Raw genomic sequence first — 27,414 nt, forward strand, 5'->3', positions numbered from 1 at the left:
ACTCCAGCATTGGTGCTCCGCCATTTTAGCTCTTGTATGGTTGGAGATGTCATACCCCGGTTTGGGGGGGGGGGGGAGGTTGGTCATAGCGTTATGGGAAGGACCGAAGTAGGCCTTCAAACTATGGATCTTATTCAGTAGATCAGGCAGAGACTACAAACCGCTCAGAGTCGGCCGAAGAGCTATGTCGACCGACGCCAATCAGAGTTGGAGTTTTAGGTCAGCAATATGGTGCTCTTGAAGGTCTCACCCTGGAAGGGTGTGATACGCTTCAAGAAAAGGGGGAAATTAGGTCCGCAGATTATTTGACCTTTTCAGGTGATTGTCGGGGTTGGCGAGGTAGCTGCGGGTTGTATTTGCCGAGTGAGCTCAGTCAGATCCACAACACTTTCCATGTCTCTCAGTTATGGAAGTGTGTGTTGGATAGAGATGTAGTAGTTCTGTTGGAGGATATTCAAGTCGATGACTGCTTGAACTGCGTCGAGAGGCTGGTAGCTATTTTGGAGAGAAAGATGTGTTGGATAAGGTGTCTAAGTCCATAACTTATTTGGTATATACTTGACCCGACCCGGCATGGTCCATTTGGGTTGCATTTCATCCAAACTATTTATGGATAATTTTATGAGAGTTATACACATATGATTATTAATATATTATAAGTTATAGTATATTAATATGAAGTCATGTTATTTAATTAGTCTTAGTCTTAAATTAATTATGAATTAATTTAGAGATTAAAAGGAAGACTAATTAAATTGTGGGCTATTATATTTTATATAGTGTGGGCTAATACTCATTTGTTAATGGGCTAAGCTAATATGGAAGTCCATGGATGATCCATGGAGCTTTTAACCCATGGATCCTTGGAAAGGAAAAGACATGGGTTATTAGGGTTTCACCCTAATCATGTAAACTATATAAGCATGCTTATGTTGCATGAAATAGCCACTAGTGTAACTAGAGTATATGTGTTTGTGTGTGACCGATTTTACAAGTGTGCATACACTCTCTCAAAGTTTTCCAAGAGTTTGTGGTGATTTGTGATTCCATTTGAGGCATTCACACTATTGGTGCTTGGCCCTCAAACTCCTTAGGAATTAAACTCATCATCAAAAGGTATGTAATCTCATCTAATTCTTTTATGTTTAAAAGTACCCCATGCCATGTTAGATAGATTATGAACCTTGGAAAAATTATTATTTTGCATGTATTTAGACAAACATAGATCCAAGGTTTATTAGGGTTGCATGCACACTTAGGAAGTGTTAGCTTGCTCAAAACCCAACAGTGGTATCAGAGCCTAGGCTTGCTTGTTTGAGTACTTGATGCAAATTGTTGAAAATCGAAGATTTTATGCTGTCTGGACAGCTGAATCGCCGAGTCCATGAAGGGAATCGACGAGTCCAAGGCAAAACTCAGCCAACTCGGCGAGTTGGTTCGTGCACTCGACGAGTTAGACCCCCAGACAGCATATCTTCGAGTTTTGGTGCTGGAATTGGTCTAGAATCATTACCTTAAACTGTTTTGGACTCATAAAACCTGTTTTTGATGTGGTAATGATGATGGTGGACCAATTTCAAAGTTATAATCAAAATTTCAAGTTTATATGTGTTCATATGATTCTTGAAATTGTTGATGTGGTTGTTCATGTTCATATGAGTTTTGTTAGGTCATAGGAATTATTTGCAAATTGTTTGTTAGTTAATTCTTGATCTTAATGTGTTTTAATGGAATTCTTAATTTGTCCTCAAGTTATGGAATTCCAAGAGGTTTTCTTTTAAATGTTTTTTTAAGAAGTTGTAAGTTACATTTTCTTGAAGAGTTTTTTCCCATAAATGTTTTATGGACTTCATAACTTGTCCTCAAGTTATGGATTTCCAAGAGACTCTTTATTAAAAGTTTTAAACACTTAATTAAAACTCATAAGTTATGAATATCCAAAAGTTTATGAATTGTTCAAAACTTGCCCTCAAGTTTTGGAATTTGGAAAAGTTTCACACACTTTAATAAACTTTAATAAAATTCAACACTTATACTATTTATAACATTAATGGTTAATTATTATATATATGTATAAGAACAAGTCATTTTACCGTTAGTAGGCCTCATTTACGAAGTCGGTCTATAAGGTGGGTATAAGGTTGTTGTCTATAAAATGGCAACTTAATGGGTGTATACTCTCACCCACCGCTTGCTTGATCGGTGGAGGGTCGTTAGCCGAACGGGTAGGACAATGAATTTAAATTCTCATTAAAAGTATAATGAATATTATAAAGTAACTAAATATATTTTATTTAATTCCCAATCTTAGTTACTTTAGGAAAAATGTGAATTTGGTGCTAGCCCATGGAATTCACACTTTGTACCTTACCAAGTCGTTGGTGGAGCGTGTGTGGTTAACCGGCACACTAACTTGGACTAGTAAGGATAACGAAGGGTGACTTAATGTTTGTCATAGATCAATGGAGCGTGTGTGGTTAACCGACACATTGATTAGGTGATAATATTAAGGGTACCAAGTGAATTGGTATGGTTATTCACACCTTGTTTTGTGATCCTCGGCATCCCAGTCACAAAATTTGAGAGGGCACACTCGAGATTGAAACATGCCATTGAAAATTTCAATGAATCTCAAAAGATCTAGGAATTTCAAATCCAATTAAAACCTAATAAATTATTTCGTTTTTCATGGTGGAAATTGGTGAATCATCATTCGCCTACCTTCAAATATTTTATAGCTTGGATTATGGCATCCCTCTTCCAAATTATAAAATATTGTGTTGGGTCCTAGCCTTAATATTTCATATTGGGTGTTATATTAAGGATTTTGAATCAACTAACTTGATTTTCTCCCATTATAGATGTCTGGTTCAGACAACTATGATCTTCCCAAATCTCTTGAAGATGGTGTCCCTCAACATCATGCTTCCCTTCCTCCACCTCCTCCAATTATTCTCCCTCACCCACAAGTTTTTGAAAAGTTTAAAGCCACTCAATCCCTATTGGCAAGCATAGTCTATGTGTTCTCACATCTTGGAGATAAAGTCACATATTGACAAGCCGGGAGAGTTGGGTGTCAAAGTCTCATGAAAGTTGGATGTTCAATCACTTTCTTAGTAACATTGTGAGTCTCTTTGGGACTACTATGAGACAGACTATGAAACGAGCCTTAATGATCTTATCTATTTGCTTTGTGCTGCAGAATCAACATTGATTTGGAACACTAGTAAAAGCAAATTTTATTAGAAGATCAACTTCCCAAATCTTAAATAGACATTGGCAATGGTAGCATTGGATATCTAGAAAAGCATTTCTCTTCCCAATGGAAAGGGATCGGCCATAGTCAACTCGGTTGACCAAATGGTAAAGAGAAAGGCTAAGTCTGAGATAGTCTCATGTGCCATTACCAAAGGGTCTATATGTTTTATTGCCAAAGGGAGAGACACTGATTGCGAAGCTGCCATATTTACCTGGAAGATCATAAGATTGATCAAGTCAAAAAGTTTGACTTTACTTCTGTTAAAGTCCACTGACTAACTCTATTAAGTTCCTATTTGGAGATTCTTATTACATAATGTGAATAGGTCACATGCTGATGTTTTAAGAATCAAAGAAAAGATAGGAAGCTTAAAGTAAGTATATGTTGATTCTGATTGCGAAGGTGGGTTTCGATCGCATGGTTCGGTAATCAAAATTTTGAGCTGTTGCTTAAGAGTTATAATATATTGCTTATGAATAGATAACAACAAGGTTTTCATGTGGATTGTAAGGATAAGTTTTTCCACAAAGTTTTAAAATAAAAGAAAAAAGGGTTTTAATTTTATTTATTTTAAAAATATTTTTACAATGGCATCCGTGGAAAATTGTTGCTTATATGTTTCCAGTAATAGCAATATTGGAAAGTGGATTTGATTCTTTCATTTGTGGTAGTGTCTAAATTTACCAAATGAAGAAAGTTTTGCATCACCCAAGTTTCAATTGGATAGAAACTTGGAATCATACAAGTTGTATTGTATGATGAATGAGAATTTTCATCTTTCAAAATTAAGACTAATTCTTTGATCACATGTATATGTGAGTCAATTGAAGGACTAAGGAATTAGGTACACTGGGTGTGCACTGGTCCAGGTCCACCACAAAGAGTGATTTGTCATGATTCACTAAAGATTAGTAAATATGATTATACTTATGAGGTTAAGTGTAATTCTGTAACATTGGAAAGGTTACAATGTATGACAAAACAAATGAGAAGAATCAAATTATGCTTAAAGATAAAATTCTCTCAAATCTGAAAGGATAGGAGAGTACTTTAGTATCATATTTCATGATCATCTGAATGATTATGAAACCATATCACAAATTCATACTCTAAGGACGTCGTAGTGCATTGTTATGGCTAAGAAGAGAGGTCACGAATTGTTGGATTGGTTAAAATCAAGAAGATGAGTCATACTTCGTTCCAAAACAATTCTTAGAGTCATACTCCAAGATTGTAACCTTGAGTGACATAAAGGAAGATTTATTAACACTAGTCAAATGTAAGAGTAAAATGTTTTCTACTCTTGTACATTTGAGATTGGTAAGTTGTGATGTCTTGGATGAGACAAAGACCAACTAAGACCAATTGTGTGAAGTGTTAGTCTTGATAAGAATCTGCACTATCCCTTGAATATTTGTTTTGTCAAGGAATGGTTCTTGACTGGGGAAACTTATATGTCAAGTGGACAATGGGAGCCTTAAAGATCCTGAAAGAGTTTCAAGATTTAATCAAGAATAAAACCTGTAATTTATCACTAGCACACGACTTAAGGTTTGCAACCTATCGTGTTGACATAATTCTTATTTCTGTACCTACTTCAAATAAGTTGAATTTGCATGTGAGTTATCAGAGTTCAACTTGGAAGCATTGGTGGGCCTTGTGCTACCAAGGTGATAAGAAACTAAGATTGAACAAGTTTAATCCGTGTAAGGCTGAATTTGTCACTAACCTTATATTATGATTATGGTTTTGACAAATTCACATGGATAGGAACTCATACACTATAAAATCTAAGTGTCATAAGGTTTCCCTCCGATTCATGAAAATGATGGTGAGGAAACGCTTTCACTAAGTAGATTTTAAGTAGATAGCAATTGTGTTATTTGCATTTTCAAAAGTCGTTAGTGGAGCGCGTGTGGTTAAGCGGCACACTAACATGGACTTGTGAGAAATGGCAAATGCCTAAGCAATTGAGACTATGATTACAGCATCCCTTTTCATAGTTCTGAAAATTGTTTAGACACACATGTGAGCTATCTAAGAAAGGGTGTATGAATCTAAATTTCAGAAGTCCAGCAGATTTCTGGAAATATGTCAGAGCTAGTGGGAGCATAACTGTTATCTTGATAATCATCATGTTGGTGGGAGCATGATTATTACGTTTAGTGTTGCAAGTTAGCAATGTTAATTATAGAAAACAAAGTTTCAATTCGTGAAGTTGCAGGGGTTGAAAAGTCATTTTGCTATAATTAAGGGAGAGAAAATTATACTTCATTTCAATTCTAGAAGCTTAGATTGAGATTTTAATCATCTTTAGTCAAGGACATATATATGAATTTTATGTCTGAATGGTTCGACTTAAGGAAATTCTATATATATTGCGTTCTCAAAATTCAATTATGACTACGGCATCCCTCTTCATAGTTAAATTTTGAAAACATGGCAAATAAAAATACTGTAGCAAAAGACTGGTCTAGTATCATGTCTTTATGTCAAACATCATGAATCGTGTTCCATATGCTTCGGATATAGGATCGATTTCATGTGCTATAATATTCATCCTTTCTAAATTTTCCAAATGCTCGGGGCATTTAGAAGGGAAAAGTCTAGAACTGGATACGACTAAAGTGATTAAGCAATTATCGAGAACAAATCTGAGGTTCGCCAAAGATTGGTTGCTCAGGGAAAATTGGAAGTATGACGTAAGTTTTCGGAAAGGACCGTATTGACATGTTCTGAAAAGAAGTAACTCTTATTCGGAAGTGATAGTCAAAATGGGACTATGGAAATGTCTCCATAGGTGGAAGTTATTCAATCTATGTAAGATTAGAAAACCTTAATGCAAGAAGGATGTTCAAAGCAATGTACTTTGAATATGAGACTTCCGTTCCATAGAAGTTGACCTTCTTGGAATACTCTGTAATGACTGGTGACAAGGTTTTGGTGACTTTGTGAATAATCATTACAAGAGAAACATTGCATAAAAGTTTAAAATCTAACAGATTTTTGGTAAATGATAGGAATCGGGGATTCTCACATTTACAATAAGGATTTGGGATTGTGAAATGAGTATCATTGGAATCATGTTCAATTGATCTACATCACAATGTAAGGATCATAGACAAACATAGTGTGCATACTTGGATTATGGCATAACTATTGTTTAGAAAACAAAGTGTACATGCTAGGAGCATGGGATGACTGTTGTTTTTATTCAAGTCTTAAGTTGATTGTTTGAAACATTATACGATGAATAATGTGTAATCAATATGGTGATAAATAAAAGGTGGTTCTATTTATATTCAAAAGGGTTCTGAGACCATATTGGATTCGATTATTATTGTGTTTCACTTTGCATGTTTTGACTTCCAAAATAGCTAGGTTATTCTTTCCGAATGACTAAGTTATTTAAACACTCCACAGTCGTTCATATGTTGGAAGTAGGTATGAATCAAGACTGTCATGAATCGGGTTTGTAGATGGCTAAATGGGTTTAGTCATAGCAATGGTTGCTACAACATTCATGAGTGCTCATAAGTTATGAGTATTGGAATAAACCCACGCTCACTTGTATCACTTCATGGAATTTATCTCGAGTGATCGTGAGACAGTAATATCATATAAATCTTCAAACCTAGAGATATGAGTTGTTACCCATGAGTTGGTTGTGCATTGATTGCACGTAAATGCATCTGTAACTTGACGTTATAAAACGTGTCTTTGTGTACAATTCAACAAGTAGTAGAACAAGTATGTGAGTCGAAGTTTATATGTTCCTTCTAGAAATAGAAGTGATATCTGGGCCCCTCGATGATTTTGTTGTGACCTATGTACCGGCCGGTCAGAACTAAATTGATGTGTTCGATTAATTTCTTTGTCAAACAAATCGAAAATCGGGAAACAAACTGCTGGACAATAAGTACGACGTTGTTCCATGTACTTGTCCGGCTGATATCATGAGAACAGAGGATTATATGATCACTTATCTAAAATGGCGCTTCATAGTTCAACAGAGTTTTCGAGAGCTACGATTGCTGGTTGGTTCCTGAAGTAACATACGCAAATACAGTTATTAGACTTATCCAAGTGGGAGTCTGTTGGATAAGGTGTCTAAGTCCATAACTTATTTGGTATATACTTGACCTGACCCAGCATGGTCCATTTGGGTTGCATTCCATCCAAACTATTTATGTATAATTTTATGAGAGTTATACACATATGATTATTAATATATTATAAGTTATAATATATTAATATGAAGTCGTGTTATTTAATTAGTCTTAGTCTTAAATTAATTATGAATTAATTTAGAGATTAAAAGGAAGACTAATTATATTGTGGGCTATTATATTTTATATAGTGTGGGCTAATACTCATTTGTTAATGGGCTAAGCTAATATGGAAGTCCATGGATGATCCATGGAGCTTTTAACCCATGGATCCTTGGAAAGGAAAAGACATGGGTTATTAGGGTTTCACCCTAATCATGTACACTATATAAGCATGCTCATGTTGCATGAAATAGCCACTAGCGAAACTAGTGTAACTAGAGTATATGTGTTTGTATGTGACCGATTTTACAAGTGTGTATACACTCTCTCAAGGTTTTCCAAGAGTTTGTGGTGATTTGTGATTCCATTTGAGGCATTCACACTATTGGTGCTTGGCCCTCAAACTCCTTAGGAATTAAACTCATCATCAAAAGGTATGTAATCTCATCGAATTCTTTTATGTTTAAAAGTACCCCATGCCATGTTAGATAGATTATGAACCTTGGAAAAATTATTATTTTGCATGTATTTAGACAAACATAGATCCAAGGTTTATTAGGGTTGCATGCACACTTAGGAAGTGTTAGATTGCTCAAAACCCAGCAAGATGAAGGTCCTATGCAACAAAGAGATACATTTGGTAAAGGTACAGTAGAAGCATCGGAGAGGCTCCGAGTGGACCATGGAGCAGGAGGCTGAGATGCAAGATCATTATCCTAAGTTCTTCGCCGCAGCCGACTTTGAGGACGAAGTCTAGATCAAGTGGGGGAGAATTGTAACATCCCTATGTTAAGGTACTTCTAATTTTGGACCATATTTTTCATTATATTGCATTTTTGGTCCCTGAGTTAAGAAAGATGTAAAGGCCCCATAGTGGCATTTTGGTAAAAGTTGGGATTGGATGAGTAAGCAATGTGTATGTATGTATACTAAACATACTAAGGCAGGCCTTAGTACGTTGGGCATACACTTCATATGCAGGGCGTACGTGGTATGCATCATGCATGCAAACCTTAATTTTAGGGATTTGGCTCATATTTAAGCAACCTATGGACTCATATCCTCTTCTTACCTAGCCTCCTTCTGTGAGATCGACCCTCACACAACCCTAGATCAAGAGAGAGAAAATTTTGAGCTTTTAAAAGATTTTTGGAGTGGTTTTGAAGATTGAAGACGGTGGTGAGAAGATCTTTGTAACATCCTGGTGTTCAGGAACTTTTAAATTCAACCTTGGGATATATGTATATTTCATTTTAGCCCCTATGTAGAAGGAAGTGCCCCTTTGGAAGCCCTAGTGGTAAAGTGGTAATTTTGGAGAAATGCGAGTACGCCATGCGTTCATGTATACGCTTATCATACTAGGGCGCACCCTAATACGCTGGGAGTACATCCATGTACGTAGGGCGTACTCGTCAGGTGTGGAAACCCTAAATTTTAGGGCTAAGCCCTTATATATATATATATATATATATATATATATATATATATGTGTGTGTGTGTGTGTGTGTGTGTATGTGTGTGTCTATATATATATATATATATATATATATATATATATATATATTCATCCTTATAGCCTCATTTCCCTCATCTTTTCAGCCTCCCCTATCCTTGAGACGTTTTTAGCAAAATGTGGTCCTTGAGTGTGTGGTTTGGAGCTTGAGTGTGTGTTCTTGATGTGTAGAGAATAAGGTTCGTTGAGGAGCATTATCATGGAAGCTAGCTTGTAGATCTGAGATCTTTGCCTCCATGGGAAGCTCCATAAGGTATAAAGCTCTAACCTTTACTTGTATTTCCTTAAGATCTTGCAATGGGAAGTTTTATGTGCTTAAGTACCTTTTCTTGGTCTTGATGAGTTTGAGCTACTCTAAGACCAGAGGATCTGTCCTTTCAGAAGATTTGAGGTGTTTTAGGTTGTAAAAATGCTATCTTGGACCATTTAGTAGTTTCATGCATGTTATAAAGGTCTTATATAGTTAAGACAAGCAAGGGATTGGGATTGAATTGTAACATCCCGGAATAGCAAGAGTAGCGTTGAAGGGAATAAAAGTGTGAATCTTGAAGGGCGACTCGGCGAGTCCATGGATGGACTCAGCGAGTAGAGTCGCGACTTTGGTCGTGTGTCAAGCGACCTACTCGGCGAGTCCAAAGATGGACTTGGCGAGTAGGTGCTGGGTGAAGAAAACCCTAAATCCGGGGAATGAGCCCTATATAAAGATCATTATGTTTTCTCCACAACCTCCTTGATCCCCCTTGAGTCCCAGAAACCCTAATTTCGTGGAGGAACCCCATTGTTGAGCAAATTGGAGCATGGAGAGGTGTTTGTTGAAGAAATCTTGAAGGAGAAGAGGCTTGGATCAAAGGGCTTTGCTTGGATTCGAGTTTCACTGTTGTTGGGGCATTCTTTGGAGGTAATATTTTCGTTCTTGGGTTGTGTTCTCCTAGATTCTCATTTTGGGGTTGTGTGGGAAGCTTAGTTGTGTGACATCTTGAGTTTGAAGAATAGATCTGAGGTTGCTACCTCAGATCTGGAGTGGAGAAGATCTTAAGAGCATTAAAGCCCCTGTTCTTGTGTTGTTAATGGAGCTATCATGTCCCAAACCTTAGTTCTAAGATGAATAAGGCCTAGATCTCTTTGGATTCACGTAAAGTTTGCCACTTTAGGTGATGGATGGATTGTAGGAGGTTGGATCTATGTTTTGGATCAATTGCATGGCTTGGAGTGCTTCTGAATTGATTCAGACCGGTGATACTCGGCGAGTCAAATGGGTGGACTCGACGAGTTGCTTGAAGACGGCCTGGAACTCGGCGAGTTGGAAGAACAACTCGGCGAGTAAGTTGAAGATAGCCTTAGACTCGGCGAGTCTGTTCTTGGACTCGACGAGTCTTGTCGAAGAGTCCCAATATTTTCTGGTTGAGTCGAGAATCGGTGAGTCAAGGGATGACTCGGTGAGTTGGGTGCGAGTGGACTCAGAGTTGTTGGACTCGGCGAGTTAGGTCGTTGATTGAGGGAAGTTCTGAGCATAGGGACTCGGCGAGTCATCGGGTCGACTCGGCGAGTAGGGTCAGTCTGGGGTTGACTTTGACTTTGTCCAAGGTTGACCAGTTGTCTTCCAGGGGTATTTTGGTAATTAAGGGTATTTATTGAATTGAATGTTTTGGTGTTCAGTGGAGGAGTTCGTGTCAGAGTTGGAGCAGCGGGATCTTATCCTTTCAGCCGGCAGTTTCGAGGTGAGTTATCCTCACTATATCAACAGGGTCTAAGGCACCAAGGACGGCCCTTATCGGATTGAGATTCGGGTAGTTGTTGTTATTTTGTTGTTGTGATATGTTTGCATCCTGAGAGTTAGGACGGTATATGTTAGAGACCTGATTGAGATCGGTATCCTGAGAGATAGGGAGATGCTATGCTAATGACCTGTTAGGTCGGTATCCTGCTTAGAGTATGTTATACTATGTGATGTGCTAGATCAGCTTGTTTGAATATGAACTGTTATATGATTATATGTTTATGTGTACATGGTTGTTTGGACTGGAGATGGGTTGAGGCGGTCCTGCTTTGTGCTGTAGGCCAAGATACTCAGGGCGGACCGGTTGTTCCGAAGGCCCAACGAGCGGTCCGGATATGCTGTAGGCCCCACGCGGGCGGACCAGATGTGCCGAGGTTCGGAGAGTGGACCAGGCCGACTGAAGGCCCGATGCGGGCGGACCAATCATACTTTAGACTCAGAGAGTGGACCAGGTGAGTTGAAGGCCCAAGTGCAGACGGACCAACCACACTATAGACTCGAGGTACATGATCGGACACGGAGGTTGGACCAGGTGGACTGAAGGCCCTGCAAGGCGGACCAATCCCACAGTGGACCCGATATGCATGGCTGATCTGTGATTCGTTATGAGATAGAGTGATATGTGTATGGTATTCGTGGTTGATATTTTGGGGGTATCTCACTAAGCTTTCGGGCTCACAGTTGTTGTTTAATGTTTTTCAGGTTCTTCAAGAGACTGTGGCAAGGCGAAGGCGTGATCGTACCGCTCCTCATGATTTTGTAGCAATGTGATTCAGGGAAATACTCTAAATGATTTGTAATGAAAACCTTTTTGTAAACGATTTAATGTAACCGGGTTGTTTTTGAAAAAATTAAATTGGCTGGATTTTTCGGTTGTTACAAGTTGGTATCAGAGCCTTGGTTTGAGTGAATTGGAGGAACACTTGTGTGACTCCAGTCTCAAATCGAGGAGGGTTTTCAAAAGAGAATTTAAAATGGTTTTCAAAATAAGTAAAGGAGGACATGGAGGTACGATCAGCCAGGGCCAGTAAGTAACCCTAAAATACCATACATGATAATTGTGTTATTGAGCTTTGATAGAACAACATGCTAGAGTTAGGCTAGGGATCTTCAGGATTTCTTGATGTGTTGCCTGATTTATGATGCCTACTAGCCTAGGGTTTCCTTGTGAGAGATTTCTAGTGTTCCTCTAGTTGTGAGGATAGAGCGTTGTTATGTATATGTGTCTCTAGGGTGTTGTGGAAGTACTTCATACAAATATGGGTAGGTGTGGAAGGTAGTATGGGCCCGTACTACTGAAAGCACAAGACCCATACGCGTATCGGGGAAACCATGACCTCTAGGGCTGGGTTGGGAGTTGGTTCCCAGGATTGTGGGAAGTGTCTGAGATTTCTGGTGGTTTATTTTCAGTATGGAGACTTCAGGACACGCTGGGAGTGGATCCGGGTCAGCATCAGGAGCAGGAGAGGGAGTTCTGGGTGGGTCTGTACAGCCCGAGGTTGTCAATCAGATGAGTACGCACGAGTTGGATGCGAGGATTCGTGAGATCCTGCATGATGAGGTTGCTGCATTGTTTCGGGCTGAGCTGCCGGAGTTGTTTGGGTCGATCAAGACCGCCATGGTGGAGTATTTTGATGAGCGCTATGCGGCTCTCACGGACACGGCTGCCACGGCGGCTACAGCAGCTGTAGCAGCGGCAGGGGAGGAGCTAGTAGAGGTTTTCAGTATCGGGACTTCGATAATACGAAGCCTCCCACCTTTGATGGAGTTCAGGATCTGATTGTTGCTATGAGATGGTTATCAGATGTGGAAGGATGTTTCTTCACGTGTTCATGCCCAGCTGATCAAAGGGTGAGGTGCGCTCTGAACCTGTTAAGGCTTGGGGCAAAGGATTGGTGGAGATTGACCACAGGGTCGTACTCGGATGCGCAGAGGGCTACAATTTCGTGGGATCAGTTCAGAGAGATGTTCAGCACTCGTTATGTTCTGCAGGTCGAGAGGGAGAGGTTGGCTCAGGAGTTCTTGGAGCTGAAACATGATTCGGAGTCGGTGACGGAAATCACCAGGATGTTTACTGAGAGGGATATGTTTTGCCCTGAGTTCGCTTCAGAGCAGGCTCAGATGTCCTGATATCTGAGTATGCTAAAAAGGGACATCAGGCAGTTTGTGTCTGCGCAGAGGTGCGAGACCTTGTTAGAGTTGCAGGAGGCCGCACGGCGGCGTGAGTTAGAGATTGAGTCGCAGATGCGAGAGTTGAGGCAAGCTCCGGTTCAGTCGCAGCCAGCGACGAAACGGTCTAAGACCGTTGATTCCAGGATGCAAGATCAGGGTAGCCACGTCTGTGGAAAGTGTGGAAGGGGTCATGCCAGAGTTTGTCGGTCAGGTGGTACATGCCGCAAGTGCGGAAAGGAAGGACACTATGCGAGGGATTGTCGGCAGACGATGCCGATTTGGGATTTGAGGATATGTTATCATTGTCATCAGGTTGGACACTTGAGGGTCAACTGTCCACAGCTTGCTGCAAGACCGGTGCGGGCTCCAGCACCGGCCACATTGAGGATCACCGGTGGAGGTCAGGATGGAGCGGAGCCCCCAAGGGCTTAGGGTCGTGCTTTTCGGTTTGCTGTTGCGGGTATGTTTCTTTCCTGTTGTCTGGATTATTTATGATTATTGTGGAATATCGTTTATCTGCTAGTCTCGTTGGATGGTTATGGGTTTGCGTTTCGGGTTTTCGTGTGGTATCCATTGTTCCGTGAGGGTTGGGCGAGTTGTGTTCGAGATTTTGTTTTGGTATCCTTTGTTCCGTAAAGGATCGATATGGTTATGGATCAGTGCTTAGAGCTATCGTTGATTATCTTTGTGAGGATTAGTGGCGGATGCGGCGTTGGTTTGAAGGCCGGGTAGCTTTTGCAGTCTGAGGAATGGATAGTTAAAGAGTGGGTTCCTTTCGAGCAGGTTGTTCAGTGTGGAAATATGTTTTTATGAAAGATGTTAGCGCTGGTGAGGAACTAATTGTGTGTAAGTGTTGTTCTTCTCTGCATTGTTGTTTTGGGAGATCGGTGATGGCGACCGATGGTTAATTGTCAGTGTCTTAAGTGGGGGAGAATTGGAAATTCTCCGGATGGTCGTTAGGCTTGAGAGGTTGGTTAACTGCTTTGGGAATTCAGCGGTATTTCGATCAGCCGAGAGCAGGCTCGTATGGGTGAGTAGCAGGCGTGCGGGGCGGAATACAGACCTAGGGCATTTGATTGTGGAAGGCCTGGGAGCAGGCCGGGATCAAGTATGTATGATGGAGTTAGAGTTCGAAACCCCTAGAGGGCTAGAATGGTATGCACGGGAGGACTCCCCGAAGAGATAACTCGGAATGATGAATTCTAGTTGAGCGGTCCGGATAGACTAAAGGCCGGTAGGCGTACCAGTTAGGCCGAAGGCTCGGAGGACGGTCCAGCCAGACTGAAGGTTCTGAGAGCGGTCCAGATTGGCTGAAGGTTCTGAGAGTGGTCCAGATTGGCTGAAGGCCTGTTGAGGCGGTCCAGTCATACTGAAAGCTCTGCGGTTACTGTTGGATCAGTTCAAGGTTATGGATTGCATATGTTGCCGTGTGATTGCATTGGAAGGTCTGGCCCCGGGTAGTGATCTTGACCAGTGAAGATAGTGCATGGGCTTAAGAGTCCTTGTGATGAGAGTCAGAGTAGTCGTGTCGAATGGATATCGGGTGCGCTTTAAAGAGGTAGTGTAGCGTGGGGTGAGCACCATAGTACCTGTCATGGTGACAGGGCGGGCGAGTGGTTTCCTTGGTAAGGAAAGAGGGATGAATGAAATTCCGAATGGGAGTGCGAATTCACGGAAGTGAAAGCGGCAGTGTAGAGTTATGATTGGAGTGGTCTGACGTGAGATTTCTGCTCAGGGCGCGGAGGGAATTCCGCAGGCGTAGAGCCAAGGGGGGGGTCGGAAGGGATGCAGGGAGAGAGTCTTGGACTCTCAGTGAGATTCTAATCAGGGTTTTGGGCATGTATTAGTGGTTCATCCTAGAGGGATGTTTGAGGATATCATCAGTGTATCGGGTTTTCCAAACTTGAGGGTGCTAGAGCTAGTTCAGCATGTGTGTGATTGCAAGAGGAGAACTCGTGGGAGTTGCTCCGGGATTGAAGAATGGGTCTTTCAGTCGTCATGGAATGGATAGAGTGAGATTCGGATCGGGGATCCGATGGTTCATGATTTTCTAGCCAGATGAGTCAAGTGAATGATGAGAATTGGAGCAGTAAGGCATCATGGGTAATTCTCGGTTGTGAGTGCAACTATCGGAGGGTACAGTCGGTGCCCCGTTTGAGATGGTGGTCAGGACACCGTAAGGAAAGAGAGAGTGAGTTGAGTTTCGTTGAGTATGCCTTGAGGGACCTGGTCCGGTTTAAGCCAGGTGGCGCGTCGTGGGAGTATTTTGGAGTTGAGTTGCCGTAAGCTTCGAGGACGAAGCCTAATTTAAGTGGGGGAGAATTGTAACATCCCGGAATAGCAAGAGTAGCGTTGAAGGGACTAAAAGTGTAAATCTTGAAGGGCGACTCGGCGAATCCATTGATGGACTCGACGAGTAGAGTTGCGACTTTGGTCGTGTGTCAAGCGACCTACTCGGCGAGTAGGTGCTGGGTGAAGAAAACCCTAAATCCAGGGAATGAGCCCTAGATAAAGATCATTATGTTTCCTCCATAGCCTCTTTGATCCCCCTTGAGTCCCAGAAACCCTAATTTCGTGGAGGAACCCCATTGTTGAGCAAATTGAAGCTTAGAGAGGTGTTTGTTGAAGAAATCTTGAAGGAGAAGAGGCTTGGATCAAAGGGTTTTGCTTGGATTCGAGTTTCACTCCTGTTGGGGCATTCTTTGGAGGTAATATTTTCGTTCTTGGGCTGTGTTCTCCTAGATTCTCATTTTGGGGTTGTGTAGGAAGCTTAGTTGTGTGACATCTTGAGTTTGAAGAATAGATCTGAGGTTGCTACCTCAGATCTGGAGTGGAGAAGATCTTAAGAGCATTAAAGCCCCTGTTCTTGTGTTGTTAATGGAGCTATCATGTCCCAAACCTTAGTTCTAAGATGAATAAGGCCTAGATCTCTTTGGATTCACGTAAAGTTTGCCACTTTACATGATGGATGGATTGTAGGTGGTTGGATCTATGTTTTGGATCAATTGCATGGCCTGGAGTGCTTCTGAATTGATTCAGACCGGTGATACTCGGTGAGTCACATGGGTAGACTCGACGAGTTGCTTGAAGACGGCTTGGAACTCGGCGAGTTGGAAGAACAACTCGGCGAGTAGGTTGAAGATAGCCTTAGACTCGGCGAGTCTGTTCTTGGACTCGGCGAGTCTTGTCGAAGAGTCCCAATATTTTCTGGTTGAGTCGAGAATCGGTGAGTTGGGTGTGAGTGGACTCAGAGTTTTTGGACTCGGCGAGTCTTGGGGTGACTCGGCGAGTTAGGTCGCTGATTGAGGGAAGTTCTGAGCATAGGGACTCGGCAAGTCATCGGGTCGACTCGGCGAGTAGGGTCAGTCGAGGGTTGACTTTGACTTTGTCCAAGGTTGACCAGTTGTCTTCCAGGGGTATTTTGGTAATTAAGGGTATTTATTGAATTGAATTTTTTGGTGTTCAGTGGAGGAGTTCGTGTCAGAGTTGGAGCAGCGGGATCTTATCCTTTCAGCCGGCAGTTTCGAGGTGAGTTATCCTCACTATATCAACAGGGTCTAAGGCACCAAGGCCGGCCCTTATCGGATTGAGATTCGGGTAGTTGTTGTTATTTTGTTGTTGTGATATGTTTGCATCCTGAGAGTTAGGACGGTATATGTTAGAGACCTGATTGAGATCGGTATCCTGAGAGATAGGGAGATGCTATGCTAATGACCTGTTAGGTCGGTATCCTGCTTAGAGTATGTTATGCTATGTGATCTGCTAGATAAGCTTGTTTGAATGTGAACTGTTATATGATTATATGTTTATGTGTACATGGTTGTTTGGACTGGAGATGGGTTGAGGCGGTCCTGCTTTGTGCTGTAGGCCAAGATACTCAAGGCGGACCGGTTGTTCCGAAGGCCCAGCGAGCGGTTCGGATATGCTGTAGGCCCCACGCGGGCGGACCAGACGTGCCGAGGCTCGGAGAGTGGACCAGGCCGACTGAAGGCTCGATGCGGGCGGACCAGTCATACTGTAGACTCAGAGAGTGGACCAGGTGAGTTGAAGGCCCAAGTGCGGGCGGACCAACCACACTGTAGATTCGAGGTACATGATCGGACACGGAGGTTGGACCAGGTGGACTGAAGGCCCTGCAAGGCGGACCAGTCCCACAGTGGACTCGATATGCATGGCTGATCTGTGATTCGTTATGAGATAGAGTGATACGTGTATGGTATTCGTGGTTGATATTTTGGGGGTATCTCACTAAGCTTTCGGGCTTACAGTTGTGGTTTAATGTTTTTCAGGTTCTTCAAGAGACTATGGCAAGGAGAAGGCGTGATCGTACCGCTCCTCATGATTTTTTAGCAATGTGATTCTGGGAAATAGTCTAAATGATTTGTAATGAAAACCTTTTTGTAAACGATTTAATGTAACCGGGTTGTTTTTGAAAAATTTAAATTGGCTGGATTTTTCGGTTGTTACATGAAGGACTTATTGGGCATGCATAACCATAAAGTTGGAAACTTTATGGTTTGGGACAACTTTTTAGGTTTAGATATGAATTAGGACGTCTGGACATGATATATTAAGAGCTTAATGGTGGTTTTGCATGGCCACCACATATGTTGGGCGTACGCCGGGCGTAGGTGGTCAGGTGCTTGTTTTTTGTCAAGGCGGATTTTGCGGGGCATAGAGGCTGAGTACGTTGGGCGTACTCAGTTGGGTTGACTTTTGTTAACCATTGACTTTCCGTTAACTTTTGACCTAGGTTGACCCTAGGGATATTTTGGGTATTTGTTGTGAAACCTAAGGTTGGGGCTTACCATGTGTATAGGTGTTATATAGAGTGGGCTCATGGAGCAATATTCTTTCTACTATCAGTTCAGATTTGTGAGGTGAGTTTCCTCATTGTACTTGCAGGTCGAAGGCACCAAGGCCATCCCATTGGTTTGATGATTTGATATTCATTGATATGCTGAGTATGGAATTGATATGCATTGTAGTTCTGATATATTAGTCTGGTATATCAGTAGGACTACCTGTAATATTGTTTGTATGATTATCTGTATATGTTAGTATTTCTTATATGTTGACATATTGTGTGGATTGGGTTGAGGTTGTACTGCTTCATGGTGTAGCCAACAAACCCTTGAGCAATCTAGATATGGGCTTAGGTTCGGGTACGACATCCTAGACTCATATTAAGGGCTCATGAGCATTCCAGATATGAGTTGAGGGTCGGGTAGGTCACACCAGACTTGTACTGAGGGCTAGGTGGTATTCAGTCCGAGGACTGATTTGGTCTGGGAGCAATCCAGACATAAGTTGTAGGCACCGAGGGCAAGTCGGACATATGCTGAGGGCTTAGGTGTAATCCAGTCTTTTAGTTGTGGACCCATTGCATACTTATATTGTATATGTGTTATTTGCTATGTATTGGTATTTTGGGGGAACTCACTAAGCTTTGGGCTTACAGTTTTGGGTTGTGTGTTAGGTACCTCAGATGATCGCGAGAAGGCAAAGGCGTGATCCTCCACCTCCTCATGTTTTGTTTTATGATTTTGGGAAAACTCGAATAATAATCATGTTTTGAAAACCATTTTGTAAACAATGATGGTTTGTGGAATTGTTTGAAAAGTTTAAATTTTTCATGAGTTTTATGGATGTTACAATCTTGGAGTTGAGAACACTTTTTATCTGGGATTTCTTCTTGGTTTGCAACATCCTAAGGGTATAAAGCTTTCATCTTTACCACCCCATCTTGTAGATCTAGTATTTTGCTCTTTTAATTCACCTTTTTGGTCCTAAAATGATAATTAATGAACATAGCATGTTCTTGACCCATTAACTTGTCCTTTCAGACCCTTGGAAGGGTCTTGAGTCATAAAAATGGGATCCAAATGGTTGGTTTTGCTCCATGCATCATTTAGAAGGTCTTAATTGATTAAGTAGTTGAGCTAAGCACTTAACGGACATGCAAAGTCACAAAGTTGGAAACTTTATGACTCTTGAAGGGATTTTAGCCATGGATCTGAAAAATGGATGTGAGTAGTTAAGTCATTAAGCACTTAATGAGATTTTTAGGCTTCTGGGAGTATGCCCTGCGTACGAGGTCAACCAACCAATAGTGGTCAACATGCGAGCACGCCCTGCATACTCACTCTGTGGTGACTCGGATGGGTTGGCTCAGTCGACTCAGTTGATTTGACCAGTTTGACTTTGACTTTGACCATGTTTGACTTAAGGGTATTTTGGGAATTTTGGTATTTTGATTGAGATTGGTCATTTGGTTGGAATAGGTGTCAGTTAGAGCTGAGATTCGGAGTTGATACCTCCTCAACTTTTGTCCAGTTTGTGAGATGAGTTTTCCTCACTGTACTTACAGGTTGAAGGCACCACAGCCGACCCATTGATTCGATATCCTGCTATTCACTGATATGTTGAGTATGGAATAGATATGCATGATTATGCTAGTTACCGATATGCTAGTCTGGTAGATCAGTTGGACTACCTGTGTTTTTGTCGACATATTATGGTGTGTTGAGGTTGTACTGCTTCATGCGGTAGCCAACAAACCCTGGAGCATTTCATATATGAGTTGAGGGTCGAGTAGGGCATGTCAAACTCATACTGAGAGCTCAAAAGCATTCCAGATACGAGTTGAGGACCGGGGGGTATGACAGACTCGTACTGAGGTCTTGATGGTTTTTCAGTACGATGACGAATTTGGTCAGGAAGCAATCCATACATAAGTTGTAGGTCCCGAGGTCAAGCCAGTCTTATGTTGTGGGCTCATGGGTAATCCAGTCTTTTAGTTGTGGAACGAGTACATGTTGTTATTGTATATGTTATCTGTTTATGGGTTGGTACTTTGGGGGAAACTCACTAAGCGTTGGTTTACAATTTTAGGTTATGTTTCAGGTACTTCGGAAGGCGAAGGCGTGACTGTACACATCCTCTTATTTATGACTTATGATTTTGGGAGACTCTGATATTTGGAAAATGTTTTGAGATGATTTGTAAGCAATTTATGAATTAGGTTGATTTTAAAAGTTTAAATTTCTAGTTATTTTTATGGGTGTTACATAATTTCTCCCCCACATAGCACTTGGGTGGGAAGGCCTACAAAAAAGAGACAAAGTGAGGGTGAAAGGTTGAGCAAAAAGAAGAGGGGAAGTCAAGGCTATACAAGAAGAAGGATCCAATAGACCAACAAATGATGGAGCACAAAAGCTATGAAGGAAGCATATTAGTGTTACTTGTAGCAAATGCAAGAATAAGGGACACAACTCTAGGAAACGTAAAGGGAAAGGTAAGAATCCATCCAAGAAGTAAGTTTTGATGAAGTTGGTATGGTTTCATCCAAGTGTTTTTCTTTGATTTTGGTTATATTTTGTTGAAAACTTGGTTGTTATTGTTAGACTTATATGTATGGTGCAATGACACTTAGATTGTATTTTGGTTGTTATGTTTAGACTCTTAGGTATGGTTTCATGATTTGCTTATGTATGGTGGAATGACACATTTATTCTTAATTTGGTAATGTGTTTTGGTTCCACTGATGTAGTTAATCAAATGTTCATTTTGGTTGAATTTTGATACATATTTTGGTAATGTACATTTAGTCTATTAGTATGCTTATTTTTATACATTTTGGTCAGACTTTGATACCATATATGGTATACAAATCTATTCATTATATATATATATATATATATATATATATATATATATATATATATATATATATATATATATATATATAATATTTTCATACCTACCATATATATCACTAACAACATAATTCATTACAAACATGATCAAATCAACTTACAACAAAAGTACCCCATTTTCTACTAATACCCTTCATTCATTGAACAACAACCCCCACCCCCCAATGCAATTTGCCACCAAGATGTTGTTCCTGCTTATCAGTCAATTGCAATGTTCCTCTAGCATGTTGACACTTCTAACCAACTGATTGCACCGTTCCTGCACTGAGTTCAAATTTCTTTGCAGACCAAGTATGATAAAATTTAGCCCTAACACACATTGGTGGGTCAAGCCACCCGAAAAACCCACGATCTTCGATACAACAATAAAACTAAGAATATGAACCAGAGAATAAGACAATTTTTGCATTGTTTTTGGTGTACCTAAAATGGTTGTGGAGATGTATTTATACAACAAAATCATAATCGACAATTAAATTTCCGTCAAAACATAATTTGTAATCGACATTTCATTTAATATCGTTCTTAATTATGGATTGTTACCAAAAACTAAACATCAATTTTCGATTCAACTCCTCAACTTTGGTGATTAATTTCATATTTTCCAACACATCATACCTTATGTTTCTATAATTTGCATAGTCAACTCTCCAAACTTCAAGTTTTGAGTTAACTTTCACCTACATTTAAATAATTTTATTAAACTTTTAGAAATTTTTTATATTTAAATTAATTATTTTGTTTTTATTTTTATTTTTTTTATTTTACCCCTAAGAAAAAGGGATTACACCTTCCCCGGTCATTAGTAGTGCAGGGGCTTTTGGAATGTTTATCTTAGACGTTTTAAATATCATATGCAAGTATGAGATGAATTTCATCTATTTTTAAATATAAGATTTTGTGAGTAATTGATCATATAATTTAACATAGAGTTGAAAAGCATTATGACTTGCAAAATTTGTGTCCATGGGAGATCAAAGCCTCACTACTAGCTAGTTAATGTAGCTCTTCGTCTTTAAGATATAAGTGTCAACTGATTGACCCTCCTTTGTATTGAATAAACAGAGCAATCTAATAGTCTCAAAAGCTCCCGCTTGGCTTGTTGTTGAAAATACTCTTCAACTCTGCAATCATTGAATATGCTTCGACATTCTTCAAGCACTTATAGAGACTAAGGATCATACTCACAAGCGTAAGGCATATGACATCACACTGCTCAGGACTTTCTATGCTAGGAATTTTATACAGAAGTAGTCTTGTTTTTAAGGGGGCCAAGATGCATGTATCACATGATATTCCGATGGCGGGAGAATATCTCAAGTGAACATAAAAGATTGCAAAAGAGGAAATATGTGATCTAGTGGGATGGGATATATTTTAATAACGATTTTAAATAATATAAAAATGTTAAAATTTTGATAAAGAGTAAAGTAGCCATTTGATGTTAATCAAAAACGAAAGCTACAACAAAACAAATCACATGAACAGTTTAAGTGAAAAAATGTTCACATATTTGTAACATCTACCGCACCACATGGGCAACCAATATAGTTTTAGTAAATAGAATGAATGGTTTTGATTAGAGATTCTTGGGTTACAATTTGTGACGTATATGGGTAGTTCTTGGAAGAACGAAAATTCCAAGGGGAGATGGGGAAACAATCTTCTTTACAAAATAAAAAACTCGCATTAGGTAATGGGACTGAAGTGCAAATATTTCACACATTTGACTTTTTAAGATATTGGGCAGATTCCATTTCCAAGGTTCAAGGCACTCTACCCTCTCCAACTTATCAAATACAAGTTGCTTTGACTCCATTTTTGTTTTGAATAATTTATTTTGTACACAAGTTACAATTTACTTTAGACAACCGAATACATCCCAGTTCTTATCTATCGTAAACAATCAAAAGTAGTTTGTTGTTTGCCGTTAATTACAAAAAAACTTAAAAAGAAACAAGTTGTTATTTTATAAAAATTTGTCACATCGTTTTACTTCAAATTGTTACACAGACATCCTGGAACACGGACATTATAACTAGGGGGCCGAATCCAACATTCAAAACAAATTTATATAGAAATTAATCAATGTCGTTAATGACAATAAAAAGAAAAATCATAACCTTAACAAGAAGTAATAACTAGTACCAACCATAGTAAACATTAACAATAGAAAGTAAGATCACTTTTTACTTTAATAAGAGCTTGCTCATATTCTTTGGTAGATCATAATAGTAACGTTTGTTGAAATCATTACAAAGGACTAACAAGTGACCATAAGAGAATGAGTATAGACAGCCTGAAGAAAAACATACAAGTAGACAGTGCAAAAATAACACAACATAAATGTGTGTGAGAATATTGAAGCATCCAACGTATTTATTTCCTCCTTTCAAGATATCCATATGTGAAAGAAAGCATGCAGTAAGCCCAAATGATGGAACTCATTTAACAAAGCATAACTATTAAATTATATTAGACTTATGAAGCTCGTTATTTATCTATTAACTAATAAGACACATTTAAGAGGATAAGACACCTCCGGTAACCAATAATAGATAAATTCCCATAACACATCATCTACTGACTACAATTCTTGAAACCCCTTTTCCATTATTTTGGGAACTTAAAGGATTTTAGTCCTTAAATCATATATTAAACCAATAAAAACGATGCTGGCCAACCAATATGAATCAGATTCAATAAAGTAAATGGAACAAAAAGTATAATGTACAATTACCTCGAAAGATCAAATAGCCTTCATTATTATCGATTGATAAATTCTATTGTTGAATATCAAAATGCTCATTCATGTTCATATTGAGAATGGATGTTAACAATGTAAATGCAAAAAAAATTGTATTAAAACTGGGTTGCAAAACCTTAAAGAATGTACAAGAAAATGACAATTCTGAAAAATAAAAGAATTAAAGAGGGGAATGAGAAGGAAGCATACAAATTAGTTAGAGTAGATTGCCATAAAACGAAGCGATTTAGAAGAATCGTTGAAGCAAAGATGGTTGAGTATGAATGACAGCAGGAATGTTTTGCAAATATCCTCTGAGGGTCCTAGGTCTCGCCAATCCTCACATATAGGACCCCACAACGGGGAGGCCAAAACCTCATCGGCCCTAAGAGATCCGCGCGTGTGTCTATAACCGTTGAGTATTTGTACTTGGAAAGCTAAAAAATGGAGGGGCCATGGCCCCCTCTGGCCCCTTAAAGCATTCGCTCCTGCATACAATTTTTTTAATTAAAAATTACAAAATTTTTAGTAATTATAATTAAACGGTATATTATTTGATAATTAGTAAAAGTTATTCATCAAATTAAGTTAAGTTTTGTATATTTATGTGATGTATAAAGTATAAACTTTGATGTTTAAATTAACATGTAGTTAGTGCAATGTAATTATCAATTAAGATAAAAAAAAATATGCTTCAATAAAAATACACATAATAAAATTCTAGAAAGTTATGTTATCAAGTAAAGGAAGTGAATCCTAAAGTCGAAGTTGGTATTCTTTTATTTACATTTCGTTTTTCTACTAATAAATATGCTTCAATAAAAATACACATAATAAAATTCTAGAGAGTTATGTTATCAAGTAAATGAAGTGAATCCTAAAGTCGAAGTTGGTATTCTTTTATTTACATTTCGTTTTTCTACTAATAAAATTATAAGCTCTTAGGTGAACCTATTGAGACAATGTTTGGTTTGATAGTTTGAAAATTAAAATAGGGAATACTGTTATCATTATCAACCAACTGGAAAAAAATCTATACGATTAAGATTGAATAAGAACGTAATTATCTTCCTAAAAATAGTTTAAAACATTAAAAAAATCAATGAATCATCCATCTAGTTAAAAATAAATATTTTAAAACATGAAAAATAAACCTCCAACACATAATTTAACAATAAACAAAAGAAACTATTTTCTAGGGTTGTTGTATCGAAGATATAATATTGGTCTACTAAGAATTCAGGTGGTCTAAAAAAGTCACTTCAAACTCTTATATCCTGAGAAACAAACACATGGTAACGGACAAATTTGTTTTAAAGATAATGTATTAAACATATGCCTCAATTTTTTTGTGAAAAAATACGTTTATTCCAAGTTTTATGCATCAGTTTTTCAATAGATTTATGCATCAAGTATCATCATATTTTGTATCAAATTTTACTATCAGATATTGCATCAGAAAATGCATTAGATTTCTGAATCAAATTTTATATCAAATATTGCATCGGTTTTATTCATCAGAAATTCTAATTTCAGAAGTTTAGGATTTCACTTGCTAAACATGAAAGTTTCAAATTTGAGATTTTTGAAATTAGTTTAACCGTTAGGCTTTCAGAATTATATGTTCAAATTTTAGAATGGTAATTTTCAGATTCATGATTTCACACTTCAAAAATAGTTTGTAGAAAACATATTTTTTGATTTTCAGCTTTCAGAATTTAGAATTTCGGAAACGATTCTTTGTTTTCTAATTTCAGCTTCCAGATTTCATGTATAGTCATTTACAAGCATTATACTGATTTTTAGAATTTCAGAAACTTAGTATCAGTTTAGTTGTTGTTTCATAATTTGTTTTGTGAATATTTTGATTTATGTCCAAGTAAGAGGCAATATACTTTTCTGGAAATTGCATTTCCAAAGATTTAGTGCTTAAACAATTTTCGAAATGGTACCATCCGGAGTGGCTATGATTTCCAAAATTAACTTGCTGGATGAAACGCCAATGAATGTTGGATTGATGCGGGTGCTACCGATTAAGTATGCTCAAATAGGGACTGGTTCAAGAACTTTAAAGTTATGCAACGTCCCAAAAATTACAAAGAGAATTTTCATTTTCAAAATAAAATAACCGATTAAAACCTTTATCTCTAAAATCATTAAGTAACATTTGATTTATTGAAACCATACATTATCAGAGTTAAATTTACAAAACCGCAGATACGAACATATTTGATGCGTGTGTACAGTCATGTCGAGCTCTTCTTATGAACGACCTACAAAATCTTTAATCCACAACTATAAGCATAAAGCTTAGTGAGTCCCAAATATAGCACATATTCCATCATATATATACAATACATACACTTTCGACTCTAGCATTGAACATCTAAATCCCTATCCACATAAACATATGTAACAATCATACACAAAATAAAGGCTATGCTGCAATCCTAGGATGAATGTTATGGGCCAAATCATAGTCTTATATCTTGCTATGGGCTACCTCAATGGTCTTTCCCTGCAATGCCATAGGCTAACCCCATGGTCTTACAAGCAAGTGTCATGGGCTACCCCTATGGTCTTTCTTTTCAATGCCATGTGATATCCTCATGGTCTTTTAAGCAAGTGTCATGGGCTATCCCTATGGTCGATCTGTAACAACCCAATATTTCCAACAAATTTTTCATTTTTAGTTTAGAATAAACCACCAAGTATCATAAAATCCAAAATAAGAAATCTCAGGTGTATCAATACAATCATCCCAAATCAGAGTATCAAGATATTAAGATCATAAAAGATCTACAAGGTGGAGTGTATAGTCACGCATATTCCTTTTCGTGATTATCCGAGGTACCTAAAACACATGTAATCTACCATTATAAGCATAATGCTTAGTGAGTCCCTCCCAAAACATCCATACAACACAACAATAATAAACAGTTATAGGTTATCAGTAATCTTGAGGATTATCAACAATCCTAGTGGGCTACCAGCACGCCTTGTGAATCATCAACACGTTTCAGGGGTTATTAGCAACCCTAGGGATTCTCATGAATCCCAAAGATATCATCAATTCAATACAGATAAAACAACATTCAACAAATAAGACCCATCTGATCATACGCATAAATACCATACATGTAGAAGTAGTGAGAAGACCCACCTCGTAGATAGTTGCTAAAACACAACAACTCAATCATGCAGGTTAGATAGGAGTAACAAAACACCTAACAACAGTATAGTAATACCTTATCAGCTTGCACCCTTAAAACTCTAGTTTGACCCAAAAGTCAACCTTGGTTAAAAAGTCAATCATTGTCAAAAGTCAACCTTGGTCAACTACAGCCTTCGGTCACGTCACGACCACCCATAGTTCATGTCGTGACTGATAAAAGACAAAATAGTTGTGACGCACTAATCTCATGACATTGCATGATAGTGCTCACGTCGTAAAAACTACATTTGGATAGTTTTAAGCATTAAGCTCTTAATCCCTTAAGCCACTATTTGAGAATTTCCAAATGGTCTTCTCCAACCTTAAGAACTATAAAAATCATGGCTTTTCAGTCATGCATGTCTAATGCATGACTTGGAGACTAGCTAGGTCATTAAGAAGGAAAATAGGATCAAGACTCATTCTTGGACTCTAAACCAACACCAAACCTCATATCTGAAATATATTCTAGATAAAATGCCTCAATGATCCATAAAGTTACTAACTTTATGGATCGCATGAATTCTATCCCTCCCAAACATGAAATTAAAAGCATAAAAACTTAGATCTAACATGCATAATAGATAAAGGCAGTGACTTTAGGATATACAAAGGTCCAAAAGCACTGTAAGATGAAGAGGTAGAAGCTTGACGGCCAAAAGGATGCATGTAATCTTCTTCTAAGGGCCAAAAGCCACCAAAAGATCTCTTAAGATCAATAATGGAGAATAAAAATGATTTGGG

Source organism: Lactuca saligna, chromosome 4 (assembly GCF_052625555.1).
Source record: "Lactuca saligna cultivar CGN05327 chromosome 4, ASM5262555v1, whole genome shotgun sequence".
Lineage (NCBI taxonomy): Eukaryota > Viridiplantae > Streptophyta > Magnoliopsida > Asterales > Asteraceae > Lactuca > Lactuca saligna.